We start from the raw sequence: 14,376 nt of genomic DNA, 5'->3' as shown, positions 1-14,376 counted from the left end.
TCCGATTTAATAATTCAAAAAACATTTTACTTGTATTGACAAGATGAAGAATCGATAAAATTTTCATAAAGGTAGGTCTAGCGGTTTCGGAGATATGGAGGAAAAAGTAAAAAAATAGCCATTTGGCGGTCAAAAATGATCATTAGACATATGCACATCAAATTATCAGATATTTTATAGAGATTTTAACAAGAAGTATAAATTTTGTTTACATTCCTATGGGTTCCGTACCAATGTTTACCCGTTAGACAGCGACGCGGCGCTTACGCTTATATTTTGTCTCTATGCATTTAAAGCAGTACGATTGCTTTGAAAAAAAAGTTCAGATCTTCCACAATATGTCAAAATAAAGAAAAAATATTTTTTTTCAAAAAAAAAAGAAAACAAAATTTTTTTTTTTTTAATTTTTTTTTCAAAAAAAAGTAATTTTTTGTCCATATATATAGTTTCTCAAAAATCTTATTTTTTCAAAGTACATTTTTTTCAAAAATAATCGTTTTTAAAAAATTAATAATTTTTGGTACGGGAAGTTCCAGCAATTTGCCTTAAGGCATGATGCCTTAATTGCCTTAAGACAGAATTCCACTTACAGCTAGTTATATTGTATTATTGCCTTGGGCGTTGAATAAATAAATAAATAAATACTGTAATTGCATCTTGAGAAATCAAAAAAGCAAAAAAATTACATCAATGTCAGTACAATGATACGATTATAATGTGATACCATTGTAACAATATAACATATTATTATATATTTAACTTAAAATTTAAAACTCTGATAAAATATTCGAAAACTGGTTTAACATTGGTAACTTGAAATTACAAATACTTCATATTCAATTAGTTAAATTATTAATATATATATATATATTTATATATATATATATTATAATTATTATAAATATATATAATTAATTTATTATATTTAATTTTATTTTTTTTCTCAGAGCCCAAAGTGCAAGGCCGTGTATTCTCTTCTTCGATGAGTTTGACAGTCTTGCACCAAGGTAACTTAACATTAACTCAATTATTATTGAAAAATATATTATTGTTATTAAATTAGTTATTATATAATTTTTCAGACGTGGTCATGACACTTCTGGTGTCTCTGATAGAGTTGTAAATCAATTATTGACCGAATTAGACGGTTGTGAAGCCCGAGATGTAACTGGTGGTGTTTTTATATTAGCTGCTACGAGTCGACCTGATCTTATAGGTAAATATAATAATAATAAAGAGTAATATATTAATAAAAGATATCAGTATGATATTTTTTAACTTTTTACGCTTAACCACCTGTGTGTCAAGATTTATCGCTTGGGTTAAATAATTGTGACAAATTTGTTGTTATGGTTTTTAATTTCCTAGAATTAACTTGTAATTATTTTTTCCTAATTCAACACCTTAAAATATTTTTGGTAATAAATACTTGGGCTGTCACGTACAATTTTAATCTTTTTATTTAGATTTTGATAATCTTTTTATTTAGATTTTTAATCTTTTTATTTAGGTTGTATTTAATTATCATCAACAAACTTTATGTATTTATTAAATTATTTTTTTTATATCAAATATGTACTTAATTTTATTTAATTTTTTGTAGATCCTGCATTATTAAGACCAGGACGATTAGATCCACAATTTTTATGTCCAATTCCGGACACTGATGGAAGATTTGATATTTTGAAATCTTTGACCACGTTTAATAAAAAGTAAGATTATATTAATAAATACACACACATATGTGTATATATATATATAAATATGTAATTTTTTTCAGATTGCAATTAAAAAGTGATGCAAATTTACCAGAAACTATTCTGCAAGAAATTGCAAAACATTCCGATGGTTTTACAGGAGCAGATTTAAGTGCTCTTTTGTGCAAAGCTAAAGAATTTGCAATGGAAAATAATGTAAGTAAAATGATTTACTACATTCTACTATTTTTTACTAAATCGCATATTTACCAACATTGTTTGTAATTAAAATTATTTTAAATTGTAAGACTACAATAAAGAATTTTGAAAATTGTTCATAGTGATATTAGATTTTTTAATCTTTCTCAATATTTTTTAATATTTAATAATTGCTTTATATAAGATATAAACACAAATATAAACAGATTTAAGAATAATAACAACAATATTGTCCTACATAAAACCGAAATTAATTTAATTCATATCTAATTCGTTTTTTTACATAATTTTCTTTGACTTCTTGAGTCTCTATTTTTATTTTGTAAATACAAAAACATTCTAAAGAAATGTGTTATTATTGTGTTATTATACAAAATATAATAAACGTTTTAGATTTTGTTTTAAAGATGAATCAGATAACGACTTCATTTAAAGTTTTATGATCCGAGTCGTAAATGAAATTCAATTAACAGTAACTTCTTATACATATTATATATATATATATATATATATATATATATATACGTCAATTTTTGTACTTTTATAGATTGACACGATTTCTACAGAAAATCTTCTAGAAGCCTTAAAAAGTTCAAGACCATCTTTATCTTTACAAGAGCGACAGAAGTATGATGCAATGTGAGTACATTTTTATATTATTTTATTTAATTCGAACTTATTTATTAAATAATAAATGACAATTTTTAAAAAAATATTAATACAATTACCAATTTATAACTTTAATTATTTGTATATGATATCTTAGAAATCTTTCGGATCAAGTTTGAACTAAATGTACAATGTACAATGATGATATTGCTGTTATTATTTTATTTCAATTATTTAAATCTGAATAATTCAGAGTTCTTCTTTTATTATTACATCCTCAAAGCATAAGAATTTACTTTAATATCGTTAAATAATCAAAGACCTAAGTATTGAAAATCTCAATTGTTTTAACAGATTTAAAGTAATAATAGAAAAAAACGGTTATGAAAACTAAAAATAATTTTCCCGAAGACTGACTAAAAATAACTCAATTACTCATAATATTTATTTCATTTTTATTAATTAATTAATTTATTTATGTGCTTGCATTTTTTTAATTACGCAATCATGTTATTATGTTGTATTTTGTCGTTTCTAAATTGTGTAGTTTATATATTATCATTTAATATTTCGTGGGAAAGTTTTTAGAAAACTATATCTATAAAAACTAGACAAAAATATTTATAAAAATGCAACAAACAATATACAGTTGCATAACAATATTTTGAATAAAAGCAAATTTCAATTCGTAAAATATCGATTTATTAAAATTATTATATTTTCCTTACTATTTTGTTCTATTTCCTTATGAAAATTTTATATTTTCTAATTTTCAATTTACCTGAATTTTTGTTCATTTTCTTTGATACCTATTTATATTTAAATATAAATTTTCACTCCATTCATTACTATTTCTGCTCTATTTCTTACTCTATTAATCTATTTTATTTCAGCCACAATCGCTTCTCCAATACTTCACTACCTGAAACCGGTACTGTAGTTTTATCGAAACGTGCTACTATGGCTTAAAATAATAACGAATATTTTTAAAAAATAATATATTATATTAGGTGTACAACTTTGCTTCCGCCGTTTTTTACTAAAGGATTTCTATACAAAAAAGCCTCCGTTTAGAATAAAAGCGGCGGAAGCAAAGTGTACATCTAATGAATAAATAATAATATAATTTTTTAAATTTTAAAAGAATTTTTGATAATGAGGTGGTCGACTGGATATGTTTTTAGGGGTAACATTTTGTTGTGAGTGACATTAGGTTTTAAAAAAGATATTATTACATATTTTTTTTATAAAATTAAGTTTTTTTGTGTATTAGAGTTATTAAACATTTTATTTCTACTTTATAAACGTATCGTTGATTTAATGATAAAGTAAGAATAAGATTTTTATATATTTTTAAAATGTATAAAGGCTGTGGTATAGTATATATATAAAAATATTTTGATGAATTGTTTAGAATCGGACAGTAACACCAAGTAAAAAAAACTAAAGTTGGATAAATAAAGTATTTAAAAACTACTTTAGTTTTTTTTTTACTTGGTATTACTGCCCGATTCTAAACAATTCATCAAAATATATATCAACACCAAACTAACATATTTCAAAATATAAAAATATATATAATATGTAATTTGGTTTAGATTTAAGGTTTTATTGTTAATTTTTTATTATAATTTTTTTTTTGTTAGTTGATTGCCATTAGTTAAAAGAGCTGTGTACTTTTTTACTTTTCTTGCTATATTCTTGTTTTTTTTTAAATTTTTTAGTTCTATGCTTTTTCTATAGTTACACTATTTTTATAATTTTATATATATATGTATATATATATATATATAAATATATATATATATATATAATATAAATGTATGTGAAGATATAACAATTTTAATAAATTGTCAGTTCACGAATTACGTTTGCTTTTATTCAAAATTTTATATATTGTTTGATACAATTTTATAGAGAATTTTATCTAGTTTTCATAGATATATATCTATCTATATACGTTTTTGCAAATTTTTGATATATTTGCAAAAAAACTCCGAAAGTGTGCCCAAAATAGCTAACGTTCAGACCTCGAATTTAAGTACACTTCAATATACATATTAGAGAATGTTTTCTTTTAAAATTTTCCATAACATTGTATATGTTGTTTGATACAGTTTTATAGAGATTTTAATCTAGTTTTCATAAGTGTATGATTTATTATAAACGCATTTTGCAAATTTTTAAGATATTTGCAAAAAACTGTAAAAGTGTCTAAGATCGTCCGGGAATTTACGTTAAAAATCAAATTACATGTTAAATGAGGTTTTATTTAAAAACGTTCTTGCAAAATTTTGAGATATTAAAAATGTTTGAAAATTTGAGTTAGAGAAGTCTAGAAGAACTACATATTCAAGGCTTCTCATTGCATTGTACATATTGTTTGATCTCAAAAATTCATAAGAACATTTATATAAAATTATATAATTATAAAAACTAGATAAAATTCCCTATAAAACTGTATACAGAATGTATTCTAACATTTTGTTGAAAAAAAGTTCTGTAAATGGTTTGTTATTTCACACTACTGATAATGAGTCGCTTGGGACATTTCCAAGGTTTTTGCAAATATCTCAAAAATTCTAAAAACGTTAATAAAAATTTGTATATCCATAAAAACTAGATAAAATTCTCTACAAAACTGCATCAAACAATATATATGCCATGGTATTAGAAATTTCTAATTTGCCCAATTCCAACCCTGTTTATGCTTTTCGAAGCTAAAACTTCTTGCACCATCTTGAAACATTAAACATCTCTCGCCGTTGTAATCTTAATTATAAATCTTGTAGCAAAAGATAATTAAACTATGTATCTATCTTTAGATCTTTTCATATATATGTATATAATGTATGTATATATATTACACTTTAACTTAACAGATTAATATTACAAAGTTATTAAAGGCGGAATTCGCTATCGTTATATTCGCGAATTCGCTCGACATTAAGAGAAATCTACAGATTCAAATTGAAAGATATAAATAGATGCAATCGAGTTGGTTTTATTCAAAATTTTGTTATGTAATTGTATGTATTGTTTGATACTGTTTTATTGAGAATTTTATCTAGTTTTTATGGATATATAATTTTTTATAAACGCTTTTGCAAATTTTTGAGATATTTGCAAAAAACTATAAAGGTGTCCATAATTAGTCTGGTTAAAAATTATAAATTTGTTGCAATTTTATGCAAAAAATTTCTATCATGTTGAACAAGTGTTTTGATGCAGTTTTATTGAGAATTTTATATACTTTTGAAAAATATAAAATGCTTAATAAATATAGACAAACTAATGGGGTTATTTGTTTTTATTATACATAGCATTCAAACAACACATCCTTATACACTTAAAGTATTAATATTTTTGATTCTCTAGAAATTGTTTAGAATATACCTTATTTAGCAAAACAACGTTTGCCGGGTCAGCTAGTATGTACATATATATATATATATATATATATATATATATATATGTGTGTGTAGTTAAAAATGGGTTTCAATTTTCATAATCTTTTTTCCTCAGACGTCATAAGTTTGTTTATTAAAATCAATTTTTAATCAATTTAAATTTCGCCATTTCTGAGTTTGATGCGACCTCAAATTAAAGTCAAAATTAAGTGCACATAAAATTAATTTTATCTTTCCAGATCGTTTCACAGACTTTGTAAAAGAGTACTTATTCATAAAAACGTATAAGATAGTTATCAACATTTTTTCTTAAAATAATTATGCAAGCTATCATGTATTTAACTAGGTGTGAGTGGCATATTGCCTTAGTGGAAATTGCAAGAACTTTCTGATATATATACATATATATATAAGTATATATATGTATATATCATGTACTTATGTATAAGTAATGGACTAGGCGTTAAATTGTTGAGTCATTAAGATTAGTTTCTGTAAATAGTTTTTAGAAAAACGTCACTCATCGATACTTAAAAACATAAATAGTTTTGAATTAACTAACAATTAACATCTTACCTCGTATCAAATATTTGACCTTTACAATTACTCTGAACGTTTACTTTTTGATAACACATAAAACTAAACATTATAAACATATTGTTACGGTTTATTTATTAATTAAACGTAAATTAACATATCCACACAATCATCACATTTAAAATTATTGTAAACGAAACGTCAAATCAAATAAAAAATGGCGGACATTAACACCAACTTCACAAATATAAGTTTTAAATATTACCGATCACTTTAAAATATTAATATTTTTAATTAGTTATATTTAGATTGTTTACACATATGTTCTTATATTAATTATTTATATTATATTAATATAATATGAATATATAAAAAAATTGATTAGCTTGCAAAAATATGCAGAATGTTGGTACCCCTGCAAACACAACTATGAAGAATGCGTTAAACCGAATTGACATTAGAATCAAAATGTCGCAGTCAAATTTAATATTTAATAATAATGATAATATGTTTGTGGACCTATATATTTTTGTCTTATTGTTATAATTATTAATTCATAGTATTGTATTTAATATTTTTGCTTTTGTTGTGAATATAAACACAAATGCGGCTTATTGCAAGTGAGTTTTGAAGAATTGCTTCGATGTCTAAGCTAAAGGTAGGAATTTTATAAAATTTACTTTAAATTCATTTATTTAATAGCTTTATTGACTTTAATCTTAAAACATTGTGCCAGTTAGAAACTAAGTATAAGAATTATGTTGTAAAAGCTGTCTGATTGGTATATTAGGTTGTCAAATATCTCCCTTCCGCTTTTTTGCTCTTGGTTTATAATACAAAAAGGCGGAAGGGAGATATTTGACAACCTATATATATATATATATATATATATATATATATATGTATTCGACTTAATTGCTAATAATTGATATTTAGTAACACCTGAATTTGGGAATAATTTTAAAATTTTGACATGATTCAATATTCTAAACTTTCATGTTTCTATTAAATTAAACTTCTTTTTGTTGGCCTATAATATTTCAGTTAGTATCAACCATGAAATATATCGTTCAACAAAGTTTCATTAATTTTTTTCTTTCAACACTTTCAACAATTAATTACAAAAAAATGGCGCTACCAATCTTGAGCAAAAACTAGCTAGAGCGATTCCCAACCGATATCTTTCAAAGAATTTTTTGAATCTACTTAAATTTTGGCTAAAATTAAATAAATCTAATCATCAAGGTCTATAACCTTTGTGTTTATCTATATAGAACTCAATGTAATAAGAAGTTTAAAGTAGAGGGAAAAAGATGTATAACCAGCTATAACCTTGATTCTCATGACCCTGCTCTCGGAAGATAAACTTTAATCTTTGAAAATCTATAATAAAAGTATTTTCTTCTGTTGGTAGATTTTTAGCATTAGTTAAAAATGTAATTGTTTTATAAAATACATTTAAAATTGAAATAAGACATTAAACCTGTTCCAAGTTACCCCGCCAGCATTCAAACAACACATCCTCATGCACTTAAAGTATTAATATTATTGATTCTCTAGAAATTGATTAGCATATACCCTACTTAGCAAAACAACGTTTGCCGGGTCAGCTAGTATATACATATATATGTATATATAATAATAGGTTCGTTAGAGCCAACTTGATTCTTTCTTAGAAGGAAAACACTTTATAAAATGTGAAAAATTGAAGATGGTAATTCGTTTTTGATTTTCCTTGAATACAGTTCTAATTTGTATATATATATACATCGTATATATATATATATATATATATATATATATATATATATGTACATGAATAAAATCTCAACAATAAGTGATTGTTATCATTATAAAGTTTTGTAAGAATTCAGAAACGTTTGTTGAAAAAACTCGCGTTTTATATATTAAGAATGATAATTCAAACAAGTATAAATATAAATTCGTTGTAAATTTATGCAAAATTTTAGTATTGGTTTGTATAAATTGTTTGATACAATTTTATAGATAATTTTATATACTTTTCAGAAATGTAAAATGTTTAATACTTGTTCGTACAAATTTTAGAGATATTTGCAAAAATATATAAAAGTGTCCATAATTATCATGTCTTCATCGTCGAGTTAGTAATTGCATGTAAATTCGTTGCTATTTTATGCAAAATTTTAGTATTGCATTGTATAAATTGTTGAATGCAGTTTTATAGAGACGTTTTTATACTTTTCATAAATGTAATATATTTAATACGTGTTCATACAATTTTTCGAGATATTTGCAAAAACTATAAAAATATCCAAGTATATCATAGACCTTTATGTTAATAAATGTATATTTCTGCAAAATTTTGCATGACTTTGTATAATTATTTTGATGCAGTATTTATTTACAATATTTATTATTAATTTACAACAATTTAAATTGAATTAATTATTTATTACATATTATAATTATTATTATTTCGTATATTTCTAATACAGTTTTCGCCCTTACCTCAGAGACTCGACTCTAAATTCGAACAAAATGTGTAATTAGTCGAAAACACTTGTAAGTGTTCTGCTGCAAACTAATTAAATCTTTGCTCGATCGTTTATTAATATTAACTCTACATCATAATATTAATTAAATTTCATAATAATATACACAACCAGACATTATTTCCAATGAAATGAATACAAAGTGGAAAATGGAGGCATGAAGGATAAAGGATATACTTGAGGGTATATGTGTATATATATATATATATATATATATATAAAGCAGCTACTTTTTTGATTCAAAAACAATGCATTTTTTATTAATTAGCAGGAAAATCTTTATTTACTGCTGATGATCATGGACATTTTTCTAGTTTTGTGCAAATATCTCAAAAATTTGTTTCAATAAACATTTTCATTTTTGGAAAATACATAAAATCCTTTACAAAACTGCATTAAACAAATTATACAAATTTTTAAATTATAAATTTTGCTTAAAATTGCAACGAAATCATAATTTGTAACTCGTCGATCAAAATAGACATAGCAGCAGGCTTGATAACGGAGGACACTTTTATGATTCATTGCAAATATCTTGAAAATTTGTTTGAATACATATTAAATATTTTACCTTTTTGAAAAGTATATAAAATTACATACAAAACTGTATTAATCAAATTATGCAACTTTATAATAAATTTTTGCATAATGATGCAACAAAATTCTCCACAGTCGAATCAGACTTAATAGTTCTAGATGATCGTGGACACTTTTCTAGTTTTTTGTAAATATCTCGAAAATTTGGAACACATATTAAATATTTACATCTTTGAAAATATAAAATTCTTCACAAATCTGCATTAAACAAATTACAATTTATAACTTCGGCGTTCAAACAAGACTTTTAACTTTCTTTTTGTATGTATATATGTATATAATATATATATATATATATATATATATATATATATATATACATGTCTGTGTAATTGATGAAATAAAGAAGTAGAATTCTCGAAATATTATAATATTTGATTATAATTTGATGAATGAGGAGACTTCCATTTTGCCAGTAACCCAATTTGCGAATTCTAAAGAAATCATTTGTCGCCATTATTCTCTCTACAACTTGAATTTTATACAAAGTTAATAATTCAGAGAAAATATTATGTTCATTGTTGAGAACAGAAATATATATATATATATATATATATATATATAAAGATTATTTCTGATTTAAACACTTCGCAGATCAAGTAGCGTAACAAAATGCTGTATTACGAAAAAGGGTGGTTTGCACCCTTTTATAAATACACACATTTATATATACACATATATATACATATATGTATATATAATATACATCAGTAGTCGTAATTATTGTTAAAAAATTTAATTATTATTAATAATTTAGTGCGAACAAAAAAGTACGTGGCATCTCCACCGCCGGTTTTAATTTATTTTAAAAAGTTTAATTAAAATTAATTTGTTTCTTTTTTTTATTTATATACAACTCATATCATAAGTTAAATAAAAATTTAATTTTATTCGTATGTAAACAATCATTTTAATTCACAAAGAAATACATAATTTTAATATTAATCGACGGATTTCATACAATTTTTTTGTTAAAAATTATTTTTTATATTCCTTAATTAATAATATTTATAATAATATTATTATTTTATACAATAATTTAATAGTTTTGCACCATCTTGTTGTATATGATTCGATTCAAAAGCAATATCGTGCTAGAATGCATCGAATTCTCATAGCTTCTGGCAAAATCTTCTAAAATTAAATTATTTCCGAACAATTTCACAAAAAAATTCACTAAAAACAGATCCGAAATTATATATATATATATATATATATATAGGTAAAGAAATTATTTAAAATTTGAGAAAGTGGACAGACAAAATTCTTTCAATAAAATTAAATATAAATAATAAATAAAATTAAATTATATTTTATATGCTATTTTGATTTAAATATTTTTTTACTACTGTAGTTTTTTATGTATATGGTAAAATCAATTCAATGTATACTATATTAACAAATTTATATTTATTATTATTTATATTTATTAACTAATATATAAATAACGAATAAATAAATAAATGAATGTTTAATTGATTTTCAGCGCGCAGGTTTTATTTATTGATTTTCAATTACGTTTTTAAAGTATACCGAGTTGCTGTAGAGGTTTATAATGTTAGACAACATTATAGATTATGTAATTTTATACAAATTTGTCAAATATTCCATATATTTTAGACAAACGGTTTGAAAGTTACAAGAGATAAAATAAATAAATACACCAGAACCCTTATTTGACTCTGTATAAAGATATCCTCGGGCGAAATTTACACGCTTTAGCACCTATTTAAATTGAAATTTCCTACATTATATATATATATATATATATATATATATATATATATAAATGTATTTGGTTATATAAATGTAGGGGTTGAGGGTTAATTGAGCGCAAAGCAATATGCAAACACGCCCAATACTTAAATAAGGGATGATTTTATAACAGTTGTACACGTTTGAAATAAATAAAAATAATTATATATATATATATATATAATTATAAACATAAAATATAAACAATTTTATATTTGTACGTTTCAAAAAATAAAAATTGCATGAAAATTATGATTTAAAACTCGATGATCAAGAAGTCATATTAATATGCATGATAATTGTGCGCCCTTTTTTGATTTTGTGCAAATATCTTGAAAATTTGTTTTAACACTTTTCAAACACTTTGCATTTTCAGAAAGTACATAAAATTGTCAACATAACTGTATTAAATGAATTATACAATATAATAGTAAAATTTTGCATAAAAATATAACAAACTTATAATTTATGATTCGACGCTGAAACAATACTTAATTAGTGCGGTAATCTTGGGCACTTTTTTGGTTTTAAGCACATAAAATTCTTCACAAAATTGCATCAAACAAGTTATACAACATAATAGTAATATTTTGTATAAAATTGCAACGAACTTATAATTTATAACACGACACCCTAAACAGAACTTCATAAAATATAGTATAAAATACATTTTTGCTTTTTTGGAGTAGTAAATTTCTGATTTACCATCACTGCTTTAATGTCAACACTGATTTAAAATCCAAGGGAAATCAAATTAAGGTGTGTAAATTACAAAATATTTACTTTTTAGACTTCTTAAGCATTTGATTTGATTTAAATCTTTAATTGCAAGTTCGAGACTCTCGAGAAAACAGAAAATTGATGGGAATTATTTAAAACGTTTTATTTATTTTAAAATAATTGATTTTTTCTGATAATGTATATATATAAATATATATATATATATATATATATCATTATCTCTATAGGAAAAAAATTGTAATTTTAATAATTCGTTTATTGTTTATAATTTTTATCGAGGTGTTTTTCTATTTTTTGGGGTATTATAATTTGATAGGAGGACTTTTTGGGAACTTTTTAGGAACTTTTGATATATATGTGTGAAAGAATATATATTTTGTTGTGTAAATACAGCTAGGCAAATAAATATCTCGACAATGGAATCATTGTAGCGAACATTTTGTATTCACAGTATGTGACGAGTACCTACGTACCAAGAATCAATTTTTCTTTATAAAATACATAGAAATATCGATATATATATATATATATATATAAGAAAATGATTTTCCAGACATCCATCCAATTACTGAAAAGAAAAACCAAGTTAGTAATTACAAGGAACTTTTATCACATTTCTTTCAAAAAATCTATTTTTTTTTAATTATATATTTATATATATATATATATATATATATTTATTTATTTATTTCTAAGACAATAGTGAAATTTTATCAATTCTCCAAAGCTTTTGTAAGAAAATGAAAAAATAGCAAAAGCCATTGACAAAGGTGATGGTTAAAAAAGCACTCGAAGTCCGATTGTTAAGGACAAGAACAAATACAGGGAAATTGATCAAATCTTTTAAACTATATATATATATATATATATATATATATATATATATATTTGATGAGGGGCACCTAAATAAATAGGAAACACCAGGAGCAAACATATCAATTGATTCAAACAAAATACTCGAGCAATTGTCGTCTTTATATAAGGACTAGCCGACCCGGCAGACTTTGTCCTGTCAACAAAATTTGTAATGTGGCGGTGTTTTATTCCTACCTTTTTTCTATTTTTTGCAAAAAATTATCCCAAACAGAACCGTCACCATGGTCATAATTCGGTGTGAATTAAGAATAATTAGTAAAACACTATAAGCATTTAAAAGTAAGTAATTTTAATCATGCAAATCATAATTCAAAATTCAGTTCAATTTTCATTGTAGTGCTTTGTGATAAACGATGTTTTTTGTTTGATTACCTGGCGCATAGACAAACAAATCTGATGGTTTTCCAATACGGGAGCAGACAACATACATTTTTCCATGTGAAAAACATGGATTTTCCAAATTAATACCACAAACACTTAATGATACCATGGACGCACTGGAAACTGTAGTCGTTTAATCTCAAATGGCACATCAGTCGGAAACATTGGGATGCACGGTGCGAGAACATCTTCTGCTTTATACTATCATTTCAATATAGTAGCTTCCATCACGTTGTTTGGTAGTTTTTTTTATCGCTAACCTTCGAATTTGCAACCGTTGCAAAGGCGCGGTTGGTCGATATTTTGCAACATTATAATTGCCGATCCAACCTTTAATTGAAGATTGTGAGGTGACAATCCTGGCAAATCCAGCGAGTTTAAAAACTCCGGTGGATCGTCTTGGTTAGTTGCCGAATCAACTGATTCTCCTCTAACTTGTTCTTGAATTTTGAAATTTAATTCATTTACATCAAATTTTTGGCTGCCAATATAGCTAGTTAATTAATATAAAGATATTTACATGTTATATAAATATATTAAAAATTAGATTATCAAAAACTACACAAAATGTCATGACATAGATCATTGTTTTTTCTACAAATTTCGATGCCTACTCGATTAAAAAAGAAAAGGGCTGTTTTTAGGGTTTTCCCGGCAATTATTCGATCTTTTCTCGCCGTAAGAACCATCCTTGGACATCAACGAACATTTTAAAAAAATAATTGGCCAAATTGGTCCAGGCGTTGTTGAGTTATGCGCTTACCAACACATTTTGCGATCCATTTTTATATATAAGAAGATAAGATATATGTATGTAAGTATATATATATATATATATATATATATATATATATATATAATATATATAACAGAATTAAGTATAAAATAAATTTATAAAATCACTTTTTTGATAAAATATCTTTTAGTGAAAAGGTGTTATTGTATAACCAATCATACAGGTAATTAATTGTGTTTTTTCAGCAACCTGTCCTCAAAACTTTCTAATTTTTTAATATTTTT

At 24.0% G+C, this 14,376-nt stretch overlaps 1 long non-coding RNA gene across 1 annotated transcript; it reads left to right on the top strand.

Annotated features, from left to right (window-relative positions):
• Nucleotides 1–947: 947 nt before the first annotated feature.
• Nucleotides 948–1,700, top strand: LOC113374084. Its single transcript, XR_003366946.1, has 3 exons — nt 948–1,007; nt 1,083–1,216; nt 1,604–1,700. It is a non-coding gene; the product is annotated as an uncharacterized LOC113374084 (long non-coding RNA).
• The last annotated feature ends 12,676 nt before the right edge of the window (nt 1,701–14,376 follow it).

Source organism: Ctenocephalides felis, unplaced genomic scaffold, assembly GCF_003426905.1.
Source record: "Ctenocephalides felis isolate EL2017-DRISC unplaced genomic scaffold, ASM342690v1 CF-g0.4_SCAFFOLD_01604, whole genome shotgun sequence".
Lineage (NCBI taxonomy): Eukaryota > Metazoa > Arthropoda > Insecta > Siphonaptera > Pulicidae > Ctenocephalides > Ctenocephalides felis.
The sequence above is the reverse complement of the archived record's forward strand: the minus strand, read 5'-3'. Positions and strand labels throughout refer to the sequence as shown.